Below are 19,198 nucleotides of genomic sequence, written 5' to 3'. Positions count from 1 at the left end.
AATTTTTTTCGGCGACTGCCGGCATCATTGACTGGCGTATCAGGGTCGCCGTAAGATTTTGAACGTTTCAAAATCCGGCAGCGACAAAAAAAATGTTGCGACACTTGAGGAAACACCGCGCGTCAATACATCATCACGCCGCGACTTTTTCGGTGACCTGATACGTCAGACGATGAGGCCGACTGTCGCTGAAAAAAATCGCCCTTGAGAGTTGTCAATATGCAATTCTTTTTATCCTCAGTTCTATTTCATATTGGATGTGCAGAGGATATTTCCACTAGTGGGAGAGTCTAGGACTGACGGTCATAGCCACAGGATTAAAGGACGTCCTTTTAGGAAAGAGATGGGGAGGAATTTCTTTAGTCAGAGGGTGGTGAATCTATGTTTTTTTTTGGCCACAGGTGGCTGTGAAGGCCAAGTCAGTGGATATATTTAATGCAGAGATAGATAAGATTCTTGATTAGTGCAGGTGTCAAGGGTTGAGGGGAGAAGGCAGGAGAATAAGTGGTGAAATCATTGGACAAAAAGTCAGCATGGATTTATGAAAGGTAAACCATGTCTGACGAATCTTATAGAATTTTTTGAGGATGTAACTAGTAGAGTGGATAAGGGAGAACCAGTGGATGTGTTATATCTGGACTTTCAGAAGGCTTTCGACAAGGTCCCACATAAGAGATTAGTATACAAACTTAAAGCACACGGTATTGGGGTTCAGTATGGATGTGGATAGAAAACTGGCTGGCAGACAGGAAGCAAAGAGCAGGAGTAAACGGGTCCTTTTTACAATGGCAGGCAGTGACTAGTGGGGTACAGCAAGGCTCAGTGCTGGGACCCCAGCTATTTACGATATATATTAATGATTTGGACGAGGGAATTGAAGGCAATATCTTCAAGTTTGCGGATGACACGAAGGTGGGGGGGCAGTGTTAGCTGTGTGGAGGATGCTAGGAGGCTGCAAGGTGACATGGATAGGCTGGGTGAGTGGGCAAATGCATGGCAGATACAGTATAATGTGGATAAATGTGAGGTTATCCACTTTGGTGGCAAAAACAGGAAAATAGACTGTTATCTGAATGGTGGCCGATTAGGAAAGGGGGAGATGCAACGAGACCTGGGTGTCATGGTACACCAGTCATTAAAAGTAGGCATGCAGGTGCAGCAGGCAGAGAAGAAGGCAAATGGTATGTTAGCATTCATAGCAAAAGGATTTGAGTATAGGAGCAGGGAGGTTCTACTGCAGTTGTACAGGGTCTTGGTGAGACCACACCTGGAGTATTGCGTACAGTTTTGGTCTCCTAATCTGAGGAAAGACATTCTTGCCATACAGGGAGTACAGAGAAGGTTCACCAGACTGATTCCTGGGATGTCAGGACTTTCATATGAAGAAAGACTGGATAGACTCGGTTTGTACCTGCTAGAATTTAGAAGATTGAGGGGGGATCTTATAGAAACTTACAAAATTCTTAAGGGGTTGGACAGGCTAGATGCAGGAAGATTTTTCCCGATGTTGGGGAAGTCCAGGACAAGGGGTCATAGTTTAAGGATAACGGGGAAATCTTTTAGGACCGAGATGAGGAAAACATTTTTTACACAGAGAGTGGTGAATCTGTGGATTCTCTGCCACAGAAGGTAGTTGAGGCCAGTTCGTTGGCTATATTTAAGAGGGAGTTAGATGTGGCCCTTGTGGCTAACGGGATCAGGGTGTATGGAGAGAAGGCAGGTATAGGATACCGAGTTGGATGATCAGCCATGATCATATTGAATGGCGGTGCAGGCTCGAAGGGCCGAATGGCCTACTCCTGCACCTATTTTCTATGTTTCTATGTTTCTAATGGGGTTGGGAGGGAGAGATATATCAGCCATGGTTGAATGGCGTGGTAGACTTGATGAGCCGGAAGCCCTCCTATCACTTCTGATCTTATCATCTTATGCAGGCTGCAGATAGCTCTGGTTATGGACACTAAGTACTGGAGTAACCAATGGGCCAGGCAGCATCTTGGTGTGCCTGGACTGTGTTTACTATAGGACTCACAACGATTCATACCTTACTGGGAGCATTCACTTTCACTTCACAACTTTCAAAGGGTGGCGCATTGGCATAGCTGGTAGAGCTGCTGCCTCACAGTGCCAAGATCCTGATCTTGGGTGCTGTTGGTGTGGAGTTTGCACGTTCTCCCTGTGACCAGGTGGGTTTCCTCCAGGTGCTCCGATCTCCGCCCACCTTCCAAAGACATGCGGGTTTCTAGATTCTCTGTTAATTGTCTCCAGTGTGTAGGGAGTGGATGGGAAAGTGGGATAGCATAGAACTGGTATGAACGAGCGATCGATGGTCGATGTCGATTTGTCCCGCCAAAATGGCTTGTTTCCATGAAGTATGGTTCAATCAATCAGTGAATCAACCCTGTGAACTAACATTGGGCAACTCTTATTTCAGGGAGTCTCCAGATCCGCTACAAGCTGGACAATGATAAAGACGCCAATATCTTCAGCGTCGACGGCAGGAGGCTGGCGAATGGACAACTTCACAGTGTGAAGATTGACCGGGAAGGGAGAGATGTCCACGTTCAGGTAATGCACCAATTTGTCCAGCCAGAATGAGAAGGATGAAAATGAAAAAGAAAATGATTGGGGGGGATGAAAGCCGCAGTCAACATACAGGTTGTGAGCCTTAAAGATGGAACAAACGAGATAGTGATTCCGCTCCACCCGGTGGAATTGCACTGTGGAGACTGTGTACAAGCAGATACACGGATGTTGCCAGCACTAGAGTGTCTGAGCAACATGGAAAGGTCGAATAGGCTGTGAGCAAGTTGGGCTGAAGGACCTTTTTCCACATTGTGTGACTCTATAACTCTATGACAATGGGTGTCATTTGGCGCTATGTTTGCGATTCACAGCATAGAATGAGGACATCTTCCTCGAGCATTGTTGATGCTGAGGAGAGATAAATGGACGTTCATTGAAGCAATGTAATAGCAATGGCGAAAACAATGAGACATAGAGGTGTAACTACCAAATAGTGAAAGGCTTGGACAGAATGAATGTGGAGAGGATGTTTCCACCAGGGGAATGTGTAGGGCCTGAGACCACAGCCTCATATGAAAATAAATTTATTTACATAGAAACATAGAAACATAGAAAATAGGTGCAAGAGTAGGCCATCCGGCCCTTCGAGCCTGCACCGCCATTCAATATGATCATGGCTGATCATCCAACTCAGTATCCTGTACCTGCCTTCTCTCCATACCCCCTGATCCCTTTAGCCACAAGGGCCACATCTAACTTCCTCATAAATATAGCCCATGAATTGGCCTCAACTACCTTCTGTGGCAGAAAATTCCAGAGATTCACCACTCTCTATGTGAAAAATGTTTTCCTCATCTCGGTCCTAAAAGATTTCTCCCTTATCCTTAAACTGTGACCCCTTGTTCTGGACTTCCCCAACATCAGGAACAGTCGGAGGGCGGTAAATCTGTGGAACTCATCTGAGGAGGCCATATCAATTGGTCTTTTTAAGGCAAAGATTGAGAGATTCTTGATCAGTACATGTGTCAGGAGTTATGGAGAATGGGGTTGAGAGGGAAAGATAAATCAGCCACAATTGAATGGCGGAGTTGACTTGATGGGCCAATTAGTCTAATTTTGCTCCTGGAACTCATAAACCTATGAACATATGAACGAGGGGTCATTTGTTAAGTGAAATCTAATGTAAGTGTCCTATTCGGGAGTATCAAGGAGGTCATCAAAGGACCCCTACCGGATATGGGACCCTTATTCAAGGCTTGCTTTGATAGGTAAGCAAAAGTCAATGGAAACCATTAGTTATTGTTTCAAGGAAGAGAATCACTGAACTCAACAGAGAATGGTTTGCACAAAGGACTAGGCAATAGCAATGCAACATCCATGTTCAATTGAATTGCAAGCTATGGCAAGCAAACAGGTCCTTCGGTCCATCACGCCTGTAATGGCAATTTCTTTCTTTTCCAATGTCCAACTTTCTGTTGCCATTACTACGAAGTAAGTAGGAGTGATATTACGCTGATTAACTGATCTTCCAGTCGTTATTTCCCTTTTTTTATTGATTATTTATTGGACAAACAAAGAGATGAATGTACCAGGTTCTCCTTATTCTCATACAAGCTGTAACTTTCTGTTCTCTCCCATCTGGTGCGAACTGTGTACTCTCCACCTGCTATGCCTGGTCTGAATCACTCCCTGTCCTCCTGGCCCATATGCTACGCCCCTCTATCATCAAATGATCGACACCAAGTTTCCAAACTAATACTGCTGGAACTATCTAGACAAAATAATATAATATGCCAACAGTAACTAGCCGAAACATGGCTCCTACATTGCCTATATCGTCCATCGATCGATCACCCGTCCTGTTCTATGTTATCCCACTTTCCCCATCCACCTCCTACACACTGGGAACAATTTACAGTGGCCAATTAACCTCTAAACCTGAACTTATTTGCGATGTTTCCAGTAGTGGGTGAGTCTACAATCAGCGGACATAGCCTCAGAGTAAATGGACGTAGAGTATTTAATGCAAAGGTTTATTATATGCACCTTTGCTCTCTCAAAATAGTGAAACATGGCCAGAGGCCAATGTTAATGCCAGGTTGGGATGGGTCTTGATATTTCAGGCTTATGATATTTCAGCAGGAAAACATTGTCGCTAACGTAAAGATTGACAACAATCTTTCTTAACATCAGCACCGTGGCGACACTTGTAGAGCGGCTACCTCACAACGACAGAGACCCCCTGTTCAATCCTAACCATATTGCTGTCTGTGTGGAGTTTGCACACTCACCATAAACAAGTGGGTTTCCCTCTGGATGCTCCGGCTGCTCCCCCTACATCCCAAAGACATGCGCGTTTGTATGTTAATTAGCATTTGTAAATTTATTCTTGTGCGTAGGTGAGTGGTAGAATCTGGGCGGAGTTTAATTTAGAGATACAGCAGGGAAACAGACCCTTCGGCCCACCGAGTCCGCACCGACCAGCGATCTCCGTACAGTAACACTATCCTACACATACTAGGGACAATTTTTACACTTACACCAAGCTAATTAACCTACATAGAAACATTGAAACATAGAAGATAGATGCAGGAGTAGGCCATTCGGCCCTTCGAGCCTGCACCGCCATTCAATATGATCATGGCTGATCATCCAACTGAGTATCCTGTACCCGCTTTCTCTCCATACCCCCTGATCCCTTTAACCACAAGAGCCACATCTAACTCCCTCTTAAATATAGCCAATGACCTGGCCTCAACTACCTTCTGTGGCAGAGAATTTCAGAGATTCACCACTCTCTGTGTAAAAAATGTTTTTCTCATCTCAGTCCTAAAAGATTTCCATTTTATCCTTAAACTGTGACCCCTTGATCTGGACTTCTCCAACATCGGGAACAATCTTCCTGCATCTAGCCTGCCCAACCCCTTAAGAATTTTGTAAGTTTCTACAAACCCGTACGTCTTTGGAGTGCGGGAGGAAACCGAAGATCTCGGAGAAAGCCCATGCGGTCATGGAGAGAAAGTACAAACTTAGTACAGACCTACATAGAAACGGCGACTGCGGGTGCTCGGAAGGCCCCGACCACGGATGAACACGGAGGGGAGGCTGGCTGGACTATGGTGCCTTCCTCACCTTGGTGCCATTTATGTTATGTTGTGTCTTGGACTTTCTGTGTTTGTGCTTTTTAAAAAAAAATTTAATTCAATTTCAATTTTATTTTTAATATGTTTTATTATTTATTGATTATTTATTTTTATTATTTCTTTGTGATTTTTTTTATGATACTGCCTGTAAGGGAAATTCATTTCGTTGTCTCAAATTGAGACAATTACAATAAATTTGAATACAATACAATACAATACAATACAGACAGCACCCATGGTCAGGATCAAACCAGGGTCTCCGGCACTGCATTCACTGGAAGGCAGCAACTCTACTACTGCTCCACTGTGCCGCCCTGATTTGATAGCAGTTTGGAGAGAATTAGGTTAGATTAGATAAGTGTAGCATAAGTTCATAAATTCTAGGGGCAGAATTAGGCCATTCGGCCCTTCAAGTCTACTCCACCATTCAATCATGGCTGATCTATCTTTCCCTCTAAACCCCATTCTCCTGCTTTCTCTCTTTAACCCCTGACACCCGTACTAATCAAGAATTTGTCAATCTCCCCCTTAAAAACATCCATTGACTTGGCCTCCTCAGCCTTCTGTGGAAAAGAATTCCACAGATTCACCACCCTCTGACTAAAGAAATTCCTTCTCATCTCCTTTCTAGAGATACGTCCTTTTAATCTGAGGCTATGGCCTCTGGTCCTAGACGCTCCCATTAGTGGAAACATCCTCTCCACATCCACTCTATCCAGGATGAGTATAAAATGGGTGTTTGATGGTTGGCATGGGCAGGGTGGGCCAAAGGGTCTGGTTCAGTTCAGTTTTTAGTTTATTGTCACATGTACCGAGGTACAGTGAAAAACTTTTTTGTTGCGTGCTAACCAGTCAGCAGAAAGAAAAATGTGATTAAAATCAAGCCAATTGCAGTGTTTAAATACATGATAAGGAAAAACGTTTAGTGCAAGGTAAAGTCAGCAACGCCTGGTCAAGGATAGTCCGGGGGTCACCAAAGAGGTAGATAGTAGTTCAGCACTGCTCTCTGGTTGAGGTAGGAATATTCAGTTGCCTGATAACAGCTGGGAAGAAACTGTCCCTGAATCTGGAGGTGTGTGTATTCACACTTCTGTAACTTTTGACCGATGGGAGAGGGGAGAAGAGGGAGTGGCCAGGGTGCGACTCGTCCTTGATGATGCTGCTGGCCTTGCCGAGGCAGCCTGAGGTATAAATGGAGTCAATAGAAGGGAGGTCGGTTTGTGTGATGGTCTGGGCCGCTTCCGCAATTCGCTGCAATTTCTTGCGGTCTTGGACGGAGCTGTTCCCAAACCAAGTTGTGATGCATCCTGATAAAATGTTTTGTACGGTGCATCTGTAGAAGTTGGTGAGAGTTGTAGGGGACGTGCCCAACTTCCTAAGCCTTCTCAGGAATTAGAGGCGTTGGTGTGCTTTCTTGGTCGTTGCTTCAATATGGGTGGTCCAGGACAAGTTGTGAAGCTGTTGGTGAACTTGACTCCGAGGAAGTTGAAGTTTTCAACCCTCTTCTTAGGCTCCGTCAATGCAAACTGGGGTATGTGTACCATTTTGCTTCCTGAAGTCGATCACTATCTCCTTTGTCTTGCTGATGTTGAGAGAAAGGTTGTTGTCTCTGTTGTTCTATAGCAAAAGGATTTGAGTGTAAGAGCAGGGAGGTTCTACTGCAGTTGTACAGGGTCTTGGTGAGACCACACCTGGAGTATTGCGTACAGTTTTGATCTCCTAATCTGAGGAAAGACATTCTTGCCATGGAGGGAGTGCAGAGAAGGTTCACCAGACTGATTCCTGGGATGGCAGGACTTTCATATGAAGAAAGACTGGATAGACTCGGCTTGTACTCGCTAGAATTAAGAAGATTGAGGGGAGATCTTATAGAAACTTACAAAATTCTTAAGGGGTTGGACAGGCTAGATGCAGGAAGATTATTCCCGATGTTGGGGAAGTCCAGAACTAGGGGTCACAGTTTAAGGATAAGAGAGAAGTTTTTTAGGACCGAGATGAGAAAATCATTTTTTACACAGAGAGTGGTGAATCTGTGGAATTCTCTACCACAGAAGGTAGTTGAGGCCAGTTCAATGGCTATATTTAAGAGGGCGTTAGATGTGGCCCTTGTGGCTAAAGGGATCAGGGGGTGTGGAGAGACGGCAGGGATGGGATACTGAGTTGGATGATCAGCCATGATCATATCGAATGGCGGTGCAGGCTCGAAGGGCCGAATGGCCTACTCCTGCACCTATTTTGTATGTTTCTATGTTTCTATGTCTCAACACCAGGACACGAGGTTCTCGATCTCCTTCCAGCAAATCCGCCTCATCATTATTTGTTATCCGGCCCGCAATGATGGTGCCATCTGTGAATTTGAAAATTGAATTACATTTGTACATGGATGTGCAGTGGTGGGTGGACAAGGAGTAAAAAAGGGGACTTCCATGCAGGGTCTTGCTATGAATGCAGAGACTGAAAAGGACAATGTCTTACTCCTTCAGCTAATCCTTTCGCTGCCTAGCAACAAGCTAAAGTCTTGGTGATGGGGGTTCCCTGGTGCTCATTTAACGGCAGAAGATTTTAATAGCTGCCACTGTTTGTACGTTCCCTCGCGTCACAGATATGTAAATAATACCAAATGTGGAGGCAGGCAATGGAGCATGTAAAGTCTGCCTTTGCAATTTCAATAATCCCCATTTAAAGGATTTTCAAAATGGTAGACAATCACCTCGCTGGGCCATTCATAGACGACTATTAAAGTGCTTTTAATATTCCTCATTAAAATATAATTAAAAATACATAAGACATAATCACTTGATGATACAATGAAAATTAACTCCAAATGTTGTGCCAAGGACTGAACTTCATTAAATACCCTTCAGAGAAAGGAATGCCGTAGGGTCTTACAGCGTGGATGCAGTCCCTCCAGCCCAACATGCCCACACCGGCCAACATGTCCCATCTGCACTAGTCCCACCTGCCTGAGTTTGGCCCATATCGCTCTAAACCTGTCCTAATGAATGAATGAATAGGTTTATTGGCCAAGTATTCACATACAATGAATTTGCCTTGGTGCTCCGCCCGCAAGTGACAAAATGACATACAGTGACAGTTAGGAATGACACATCAAACATTAAACATTGATAATAAAACATTATTAATTAAAATGTGAATTAAAGCAAGCGCTGTCTGCGGAGGGCGCTCAGCATCGCCAAGGACTGCTCTCACCCCAACCATGGACTGTTTACCCTCCTACCATCCGGGAGGCGCTACAGGTCTCTCCGTTGCCGAACCAGCAGGTCGAGGAACAGCTTCTTTCCGGCGGCTGTCACTCTACTAAACAACGTACCTCGGTGACTGCCAATCACCACCCCCTCCCCCCCGGACACTTATTATTTTTATTCAAATCGTTTGCTATGTCGCTCTTCAAGGGAGATGCTAAATGCATTTCGTTGTCTCTGTACTGTACACTGACAATGACAATTAAAATTGAATCTGAATCTGAATCTGAATCTAAATAAAATACCAGAGCAAAAGGATGCTACAGATTTTTGGTTAGTGAGTAGAATTACTACTCGTGGAAAAAAACATGCACCTGTCTAAAAGTTTCTTAACCATTGCGCTAGTGCCTGCCTCACTCAATTACCTCCTGTCACTTATGAGCTTATGATCTTATGCGGGCCTGTTTCCATGCTGTATCTCTAAAGTCTAAAAGACTTGAATACCAAAGTCGCTTTTTGATGGTGCAGCACTCCTCCGATGTAGCAGTGAGGAAGTACTGCACATTCAGTGGTACAGTTTTTGAATAATGTTCATTTGGCCTCGCAGATGGACATGGGAGGTCCCACGGGGCTACTTGAGCAGAAAGTCAGGTATCCACAATCTTTCCTCTAATTAACTGTAGTGCTAGGAGACATAGAAATCTGGTGTAGAAGAGCAGCGCCCTCTGTAACTATATTGAATGAACAAAATATACTTTATTGTCACATGTACCCATGTGATATATTCTTGTATTCTTGTATTCAAATTTTATTGTCGTTGCCTCACTTTGAGACAACGAAATGAATTTCCCGTACAGCAGTATCGTTAAAAAAAAAAAATCACAAGAAAAATAATAAAAATAAATAATAAATAAATAATGAACCATATTAAAAAAAATAAAATTGAAATTGAATTAAAAATTTAACAAAAGCACAAACACAAAAAGTCCACAACACAACATAACATAAATGGTACCCAGGTGAGGACGGCACCATAGTCCAGCCAGCCTCCCCTCCGTGTCCATCCATAGTCGGGGCCTTCCGAGCACCTGCAGTCGCCGCCCCGGGTGGCCCGATGTTCAGGTCCTCACGCCGGGCTGGTGGAACGCCGACGCCGAACCCCGACGGTGAGCAGCCTCCTCCTCAGCGGCCCGGACCTCCTGATCAGCCGCCTCCCGCTGCCGGAGTCTGCAGCTCCTGAGTCCGCTGGCCGAGCCATCTATGTATGGGATATCTATGTATATCTGCCGTAAAAAAATATCCATTTGACTTGGCCTCCACTGCCTTCTGTGGCAATGAATTCCACAGATTCACCACCCTCTGACTAAAGAGATTCCACCACACTCCAAAGACGTACACCAAAGCATGTCGGTTGATTGGCTTCTGTAAAGTGCAAAATGTCCCTAGTGTGTGTAGGATAGTGCTAGTGTCGGAAGTGACTGCTGGTCGGTGCAGACTCGGTGGGCTGAAGGGCCTGTTTCCATGCTGTTTCTCTAAATTATAAATTCTAATAGTTTCAAAATAATGGATGACGGTTGGTATGGACTCGATGGGCCAAAGGGCCTACTGTCTCTGTAACTCCATCATGTGAGGCTGAATGGATTATCACCCAGCGTGCAGTGTAGTTAGCTGGTCTCCAAATTAGGCTGAAAGTGTTCTTAATTTTAAACATTATTGTATGTCACCCACTAAATATTATCCCGTGTATATTTAAGGCAACAGACGGTGACCTCCTGAATACAAAATGCTGTGATGTCAATAATGTTATACTCATCATCACCATTATCATCGTTGAAAACATCAACGGACACGGTGCCTAAATTCCCTGTCCCACGGTACGAGTTCATTCCATGAGTTCGCCCATGTTTGCCCTGATTCGAACTCGGAGATTTACGGTAATGGCCACTCGTCGGTACTCGGGGCTCTCGTGGACATTTTTCATCATGTTGAAAAATCTTCACGAGTCTTCCCGTGCTTACCTGCCGTTAGCGAGTCTTCCCGGTACCTGCCCTATGGAATTCACAAGAGTCGCTTTGGGAGAATGTCAGATTGGCTTCTCCTCCATATAATCCCGGTTGACAGGACAGTAAAGTGGTTATTTGCATTGTTGGAGGTACGTGGTGCACACTTACTAATCCTCCCTTTGTGAATGGCTTTACAGGCTAAATCCTGGTCCTCCTAACTTCACAGTCTACTATTTCAATAATTCGAAGTGATGGTTAAATCCTTCTGAAAGCCACGGACATGCGATTGGAGTAAAACAAGGCCTACTCGGCCCATCAAGTCTACTCCACCATTCAATCATGGCTGATCTATCTCTCTCTCCTAACTCCATTCTCCCCATAACCCCTGACACCCTTACTAATCACAAATCTTCCTATCTCCGTCTTTAAAATATCATCTGACTTGGCCTCTACAGCCTTCTGTGGCAAATAATTCCCCAGATTCATCATTCTCCGACTAAAGAAATTTCTCATCTCCTTCCTGAAAGAATACCCTTTAATTCTGAGGCCAAGACCTCTAGTTCTAGACTCTCCTAGAAATGGAGACATACACTCTATCCAAGCTATTCACTATTATGAGAACTGAAGAAGGGTCTCGACCCGATACGTCATCTATTCCTTTTCTCCAGAGGTGCTGCCTGACCCGCTCTGAGTTATTCCAGCATTTTGTGTCTCTCCTTGATATAATTACTATGTTTATGATGCATTTAAACAAACACAATTAGACAAGGCATGGAGGATGTGTTCTTAATGCAGTCACAGATGTTAGAGTTAATGGGCAAAAAAAGCTTGCTTTGGATCTGGTGCACTGAATTGAATGTTTCTGTTTTGTATGAATCTATGCCTTTCTAACACATCACAAGCATAAACCGTTATGGAAAATCCTCTCGTCCGATACTTAAGCGGAACATTTGCTCATCAATATCTCAATGCTAAACACAAACAACCAAGTGGTATTTGGTTTCCGAGTGCTGCTGTGACAAACTTCACTGATCTCTCTGCCACACCATTTAACACTTAATGATATCGTGAAATAAGTATGTGTTTAGTGCCATTTTGTTTCATAAAGCATTCAAATAGAAATAAGCAAAATTGTCAGCCATTAAAATCTAAACATTTCTGGTTAGCCACAACATGAGTAAATACTAACTTACGAAACACACTTAATAGACTGAGTTAAACTAAACTAAACCAGGGCGTGTAGGAAGGGACCACAGATGCTGGTTTACACCAAAGGCAGACACAAAATGCCGGAGTAACTCAGCGGGACAGGCAGCATCTCTGGAGAGAAGGAATGGGTGAAGTTTCGGGTCGAGAACTTTCTTCGGACTGAGAGTCAAGGGGGAGGGAAACAAGATAAGGATTGGTACATTTCCTTGACGATCGTCTGTTAAACTAAACTAGATCTCAGTTCTTCATTACTGCCCCTGACCCTCAACCTGAAGAAGGGCCTCGACCCGAAACGTCACCTATTCCTTTTCTCTAGAGATGCTGGCTGACTCTCTGAGTTACTCCAGCTTTATGTGTCTCTCTTCAATACTATACTGTGTTGTAGCGCAGGACTCGGTAAAGGACTATCTGTTGGTAACTGTAATCAAGCCCTCACCACAATCAATGTGTGCCATTTGAAAAGCTTTCATTGCATTTCTTATAACCATATAACCATAAAACCATATAACAATTACAGCACGGAAACAGGCCATCTCGGCCCTACAAGTCTGTGCCGAACAACTTTTTTTCTCTTAGTCCCACCTGCTTGCACTCATACCATAATCCTCCATTCCCTTCTCATCCATATGCCTATCCAATTTATTTTTAAATGATACCAACGAACCTGCCTCCACCACTTCCACTGGAAGCTCATTCCACACCGCTACCACTCTCTGAGTAAAGATGTTCCCCCTCATATTACCCCTAAACTTCTGTCCCTTAATTCTGAAGTCATGTCCTCTTGTTCGAATCTTCCCTATTCTCAAAGGGAAAAGTTTGTCCACATCAACTCTGTCTATTCCTCTCATCATTTTAAAGACCTTCATCAAGTCCCCCCTTAATAGAGGTCTTTAAAATGATGAGAGGGATAGACAGAGTTCTTGCTCTTTAAAGGTGACTTTACTGGGTTGGCATTGCACGCTTGCATGTTTTCAAATTCCCATCCCTTCCCTTCGCCATAACTTTCACTAGTGGTAGTCCATTTATATCCACTTTAACTTGAAATGGACCGCCTATCCAGATTGACACTTGCCTCTTTGTGATCCTTATGTGGTGTTCATTGTGGTCACCTGAACAGTTTCCCTTGCAAAGATTCTCTCATTCAGTGCTAGCTGTACAAAGACCTGCAGATGCTAGTTTAATAAGATGCTAGTATATCATTATTAGTTATATATATGCAGTGTATAATTATCATTTATATATATGCATTATTTATACCTGTATATATTTATATATAGACATAGACATAGACATAGAAATTAGGTGCAGGAGTAGGCCATTCGGCCCTTCAAGCCTGCACCGCCATTCAATATGATCATGGCTGATCATCCAACTCAGTATCCCGTACCTGCCTTCTCTCTATACCCTCTGATCGCCTTAGCCACAAGGGCCACATCTAACTCCCTCAATGAACTGGCCTCAACTACCCTCTGTGGCAGAGAGTTCCAGAGATGCACCACTCTCTGTGTGAAAAAAGTTCTTCTCATCTCGGTTTTAAAGGATTTCCCCCTTATCCTTAAGCTGTGACCCCTTGTCCTGGACTTCCCCAACATCGGGAACAATCTTCCTGCATCTAGCCTGTCCAACCCCTTAAGAAGAGGGAGAACCCCTTAAGAAGAAGAAGGGGGGTATATACAGTAAAGGGCCTGTCCCACCTGCGCGATTTTCTTTGGCGACTTGCCGGCACCCATCATAGTCGCAGCAGGTTGCCGAAATTTTTCAACACGTTGAAAAACCAGCGGCGACCAGAAAAAGGTACGACTCTTTAGGCGACTACTCACGACCATACAGGCATCACCCACATGGAATGGCCATTACGTATTTTGTTTCATAAAGCATTCAAATTCCATGATGCCTGTATGGTCGTGAGTAGTCGCCCAAGGGGTCGTACCTTTTTCTGGTAGCCACTGGATTTTCAACATGTTGAAAATTTTCTGCAACCTGCTGCCCACTGTGACAGGTGTCGGTAAGTCGCCGAAAAAAGTTGCGTAAGTGGGACAGGTCCTCAAGGGAAACATAAAAGTCAATTTAAATGCAGAAGGTATTTGTGTGTTTTTAATTTATTTATATATATAAATATATATATATATATATATATAAATAATTAGTACATATCACACAAATACTACATGTATGTATATGTGTGTGTGTGTGTATATATATATATATATATATATATGTGTGTGTGTGTGTGTGTGTATATATATATACATATATGTGTGTGTGTGTGTGTATATATATGTGTATACACACACAATCATATATTTATATATATATATATATATATATATGTGTGATTTATTGATATATACATATATCATACAGATACTTACTGCATGTAAATATGTTATATTTCCCCCACTGCAATAACTGCATACATATAAATAATTGTCATCAAATATATATTATATCTCAAACTAGTTTGAGAGTCAGCTTTGATAAAGATACTACAGGTAACTGTATAGATACTGCAATAAATGGATTGTTAAGTCCTCCGAATCTACGATTGTGAACAATGACACAGGAATGTATAATGGCCACTCTAATGGACTTTTTCTTTCCAAGTGTCCATCAAATATGTCTTCACTGCCGTAGAGAGCAATCAAATCAATTTTCCAATTGAAGAGAGACAAGGATTGGACAGGCTTAAGACGGCAGAGGAATTGCCTCCTTCAGCAAACTGTGGACAGGAAATCAGTAAGAGTGAGCTGTTTGGATAGAGTCATCAGCTCCCTTACGCAGGTGGATGGCAGGTGTATTGGGAATAAGTGGGCATGTGTTACAGGGAAATACATGGGAGAACTTATCCTGTATGACCCATGATTGCCCATTGAATCATACACAATTCTCGTGATATCTGGGGCTTACCTGGGCTTACCAAAGAACAAAGAACAGAGAACAAAGGAGGGTGTGGTGCGGGATAACCATATAACCATATAACCATATAACAATTACATCACGGAAACAGGCCATCTCGACCCTTCTAGTCCGTGCCGAACACATAATCTCCCCTAGTCCCATATACCTGCGCTCAGACCATAACCCTCCATTCCCTTCCCATCCATATAACTATCCAATTTATTTTTAAATGATAAAAACGAACCTGCCTCCACCACCTTCACTAGAAGCTCATTCCACACAGCTACCACTCTCTGAGTAAAGAAGATCCCCCTCATGTTACCCCTAAACTTCAGTCCCTTAATTCTCATGTCATGTCCCCTTGTTTGAATCTTCCCTACTCTCAGTGGGAAAAGCTTTTCCACGTCAACTCTGTCTATCCCTCTCATCATTTTAAAAACCTCTATCAAGTCCCCCCTCAACCTTCTGCGTTCCAAAGAATAAACCCCTAACTTGTTCAACCTTTCTCTGTAACTTAGTTGCTGAAACCCAGGCAACATTCTAGTAAATCTCCTCTGTACTCTCTCTATTTTGTTGACATCCTTCCTATAATTAGGCGACCAAAATTGTACACCATACTCCAGAATTGGCCTCACCAATGCCTTGTACAATTTTAACATTACATCCCAACTTCTATACTCAATGCTCTGATTTATAAAGGCCAGCACACTAAAAGCTTTCCTTACCACCCTATCCACATGAGATTCCACTTTCAGGGAACTGTGCACAGTTATTCCCAGATCCCTCTGTTCACCTACATTCTTCAATTCCCTAAAAGGGATACTTTGTACCTTTGTTGGAGCCCTTTATGTGGTGACTCTTTGCATACCTTCGGTGTGCAAGCAAAGAATTTCACCATCACTTGTGACATGTGTCAATAAAGTATTAATTTCATATATTCATTCATACCTGGATCGGGGGGATGTCCAGTACATTCAGAGATTAATAGATTCTTAATTAGTATGGGTGTCGGGGGTTATGGGGAGAAGGCAGGAGAATGGGGTTGAGAAGGAGAGATAGAGCAGACCTGATTGAATGGCAGAGTAGACTTGATGGGCCGAAAGGCCTCATTTTAGTTTTGTTTCAAGATAGAGCCCGGATACAGGCCCTTCGGCACACCGAGCCCGCACCGACCAGCGATCCCCGCACATCAACACTATCCTACACACACTGGGGTCGATTTACATTTACACCAGGCCAATTAACCTACAAACCTGTACGTTTTTGGAGTGTGGGAGGACAACGAAGATCTCGGAGAAAACCCACGTGGTCACGGGGAGAACGTACAAACTCCGTACAGACAGCACCCGTAGTCGGGATTGAACCCGGGTCTCTGGCACTGTGATCACAGTAAGGCAGCAACTCTACCGCTATGCCGTCGTGCCACCCTATTCTGCTCACCCACAGAGTTGTGAATTTGTGGAATTCTCTGCCACAATGGAGGCCGATTCACTGGATGCATTCAAAAGAGAGTTAGATAGAGCTCGGAATTAAGGGATATGGAGAGAAGGCAGGAACAGGGTACTGATTGTGGATGATCAACCACGATCACATTGAATGGCGGTGCTGGCTCAAAGGGCCGAATGGCCTGCTCCTGCACCTATTGTCTATGTATCTATGTGTCACATATGAACATTCAGCATGTGGACTTTGGACTTTTTTCTTTGTGTGAATAGCATCACAATGTAGCGACTTGTGCAAGTGTTCCATGCTGTATTTTGAACAAAACAATTCCACTGAGGTTCGTAGTGTTTTCTGTCTTGCATTGTTAAATGTAAATGTGCTGTGGATGGAGCCTGCCCAACAAACTGGCCACTTTCCAAAGCTTAATTAATCAATGCTGTGAGTTGCACGCTGCATATATTTCTGCGACTTTGGAGCTTGTCAAGGTATTTTGATCAGGCTCAAGGACATGAATTGGCATAGCTTAGCTTAAGTCATTATCAGTTGTTCAAACACGTTGACTCGTATAAACTCTTTATTTTAATTTAGTTTAGAAATGCAGTGCGGAAACAGGCCCTTCGGCCCACCGAGTCCGCACCGACCAGCGATCCCCGCACATTAACACTATCCTACACACACTAGGGACAATTTTTTACATTTACAGTTAAACCAAGCCGATTAACTTTATAAACCTGTACGTCTTTAGGGTGTGGGAGGAAACCAAAGTTCTCGGAGAAAACCCACGCAGGTCACGGGGAGAACGTACAAACTCCGTACAGACAAGAACCAGTAGTCGGGATCGAAGCCAGGTCTCTGGCACTGTAAGCGCTGTAAGGCAGCAACTCTACCGCTGCGCCAGCGTGCCACCTTTCTCTCCTGTTCTGACACCATTTTGTCTCCTTTTCATCTCCAGCTTTGGTCACTTACTTCACCATTTGCCAAACAAACCACCGCCCCCCCCCCCCCCCCCCCCCCCCCCCCCCCTCCACCACCCTCACTTGTATCCACCTATCGCTTATGTAAGAACTGCAGATGCTAGTTATCACCATAGTTGTTGGAGTAACTCAACGGGACAGGCAGCATCTCTGGAGAGATAGAACAGACAATAGACAATAGGTGCAGGAGTAGGCCATTCGGCCCTTCGAGCCAGCATCGCCAGTCAATGTAATCATGGCTGATCATCCACAATCAGTACCCCGTTTCTGCTTTCTCCCCATATCCCCTGACTCCGCTATCTTTAAGAGCCCTATCTAGCTCTCTTTTGAAAGTATCCAGAGAACCGGCCACCACAGCCCTCTGAGGCAGAGAATTCCACACTCACCACTCTCTGTTTGAAAAAGTGTTTCATCATATCCGTTCTAAATGCCTTACCCCTTATTCTTAAACTGGGACCCCTGGTTCTGGACTCCCCCAACATTGGGAATGGGTGACGTTTCGGGTCGAGACCCTCGTTCAGACTGAGAGTCGGGAGAGACTGAGACACAGAGATATGAAAGTGTGAGGTGTGCAAACGAGACATCAACTGGGAGGTGGATCAAGGAAAATGTAGACTAGATCATTGTTAGCTCGGGGAAGCTGATAACATAAAAGTTAGTCAGGAGGACAGTCAGTAGACTACGATAGGGGAGGGATGAGGGATGAAGAGAGGGAAAGCAAGAGTTACTTGTAGAGAAGTCAATATTCATAACGCTGGGTTGTAAGCTGCCCAAGCGAAGTATGAGGTGCTGTTCTGATGAAAGGTCTCCACAACGTCACCTATTCCTTTTCACCAGAGATGCTGCCTGACCCGCTGAGTTCCTCCAGCATTTTGTGTTTATTCACCTATTACTACCTGGCCCTATCACTTCCTATAAAGGGGCGACCAGAACTGCATGGAGTCATAGAGTGATACAGTGTTGAAACAGGCCCAACTTGCACCCAGCCAACATATCCCAGCTACACTAGTCCCACCTGCCTGCGTTTGGTCCATATCCCCCCAAACTTGTCCTATCCATGTACCTGTCTAACTGTTTCTTAAAAGCGTTGGGATAGTCCCAGCCTCAACCACCTCTTCTGGCAGCTTGTTCCATACAATCACCACACTTTGTGTGAAAATGTTATCCCTCAGATTCCTATTAAATCTTTTCCCCTTCTCTTTGAACCTATGTCCTCTGGTCCTCGATTCCCCTACTCTGGGTAACTATTCCTCCCACGCACCACTCAAAATTGCTAGCTGCATCAACCAGGTTACTGACTGTAACATTGAATGCACTTGAAAACGTTCTTATTAGCTGTGCGACATGCCAGCAGGGTTTTAATTTTTACAGAGGAGTGATCTCTTATTAATATACAATGGAGGAGGTCTCTCCTCTGCGGAGGTCTCTACTCTCACCAGCAGCATCTTAAAATCAGTGCAGGATAGCTGTAGTCTGTGTGTCTCCTGTGGAACAAGGAGAAATCTCTCCCACTGACTGCTGACAAAGCTTTGCTCTGAGCAGATTGCTGTGAAGTCATGTTTCTGTCATATGTAGCAACTACAGCCAGTTGCTTCTGCACACAAAGCAAATATGTACAACCAGACAAGTAATGGAACATTGAACAGGTAACAGACTCGTCTGCCAACAGACAAGAAGCCTTTGAAAGGTCTGTGTTGGTTGATGGTGTTCCACAAGGGGGAAGAATGCAGAGGGCCATATGCTTACTAGAAACATAGAAAATAGGTGCAGGAGTAGGTCATTCGGCCCTTTGAGCCTGC

At 44.1% G+C, this 19,198-nt stretch overlaps 1 protein-coding gene across 1 annotated transcript in view; it reads left to right on the top strand.

Annotated features, from left to right (window-relative positions):
• Positions 1–1,704: 1,704 nt before the first annotated feature.
• LOC129699112 (contactin-associated protein-like 5) overlaps positions 1,705–19,198 on the top strand; it is a 70,069-nt gene continuing 52,575 nt past the window's right edge. The window contains exon 1 of the mRNA XM_055638770.1: positions 1,705–2,568. The gene's annotated coding sequence lies outside the window, so the exon portion shown is untranslated. The remainder of the gene's footprint in view (positions 2,569–19,198) is intronic.

Source organism: Leucoraja erinacea, chromosome 7, assembly GCF_028641065.1.
Source record: "Leucoraja erinacea ecotype New England chromosome 7, Leri_hhj_1, whole genome shotgun sequence".
Lineage (NCBI taxonomy): Eukaryota > Metazoa > Chordata > Chondrichthyes > Rajiformes > Rajidae > Leucoraja > Leucoraja erinaceus.
Note: the sequence above shows the minus strand (reverse complement) of the source record. Positions and strands in the feature narration are given on the sequence as shown.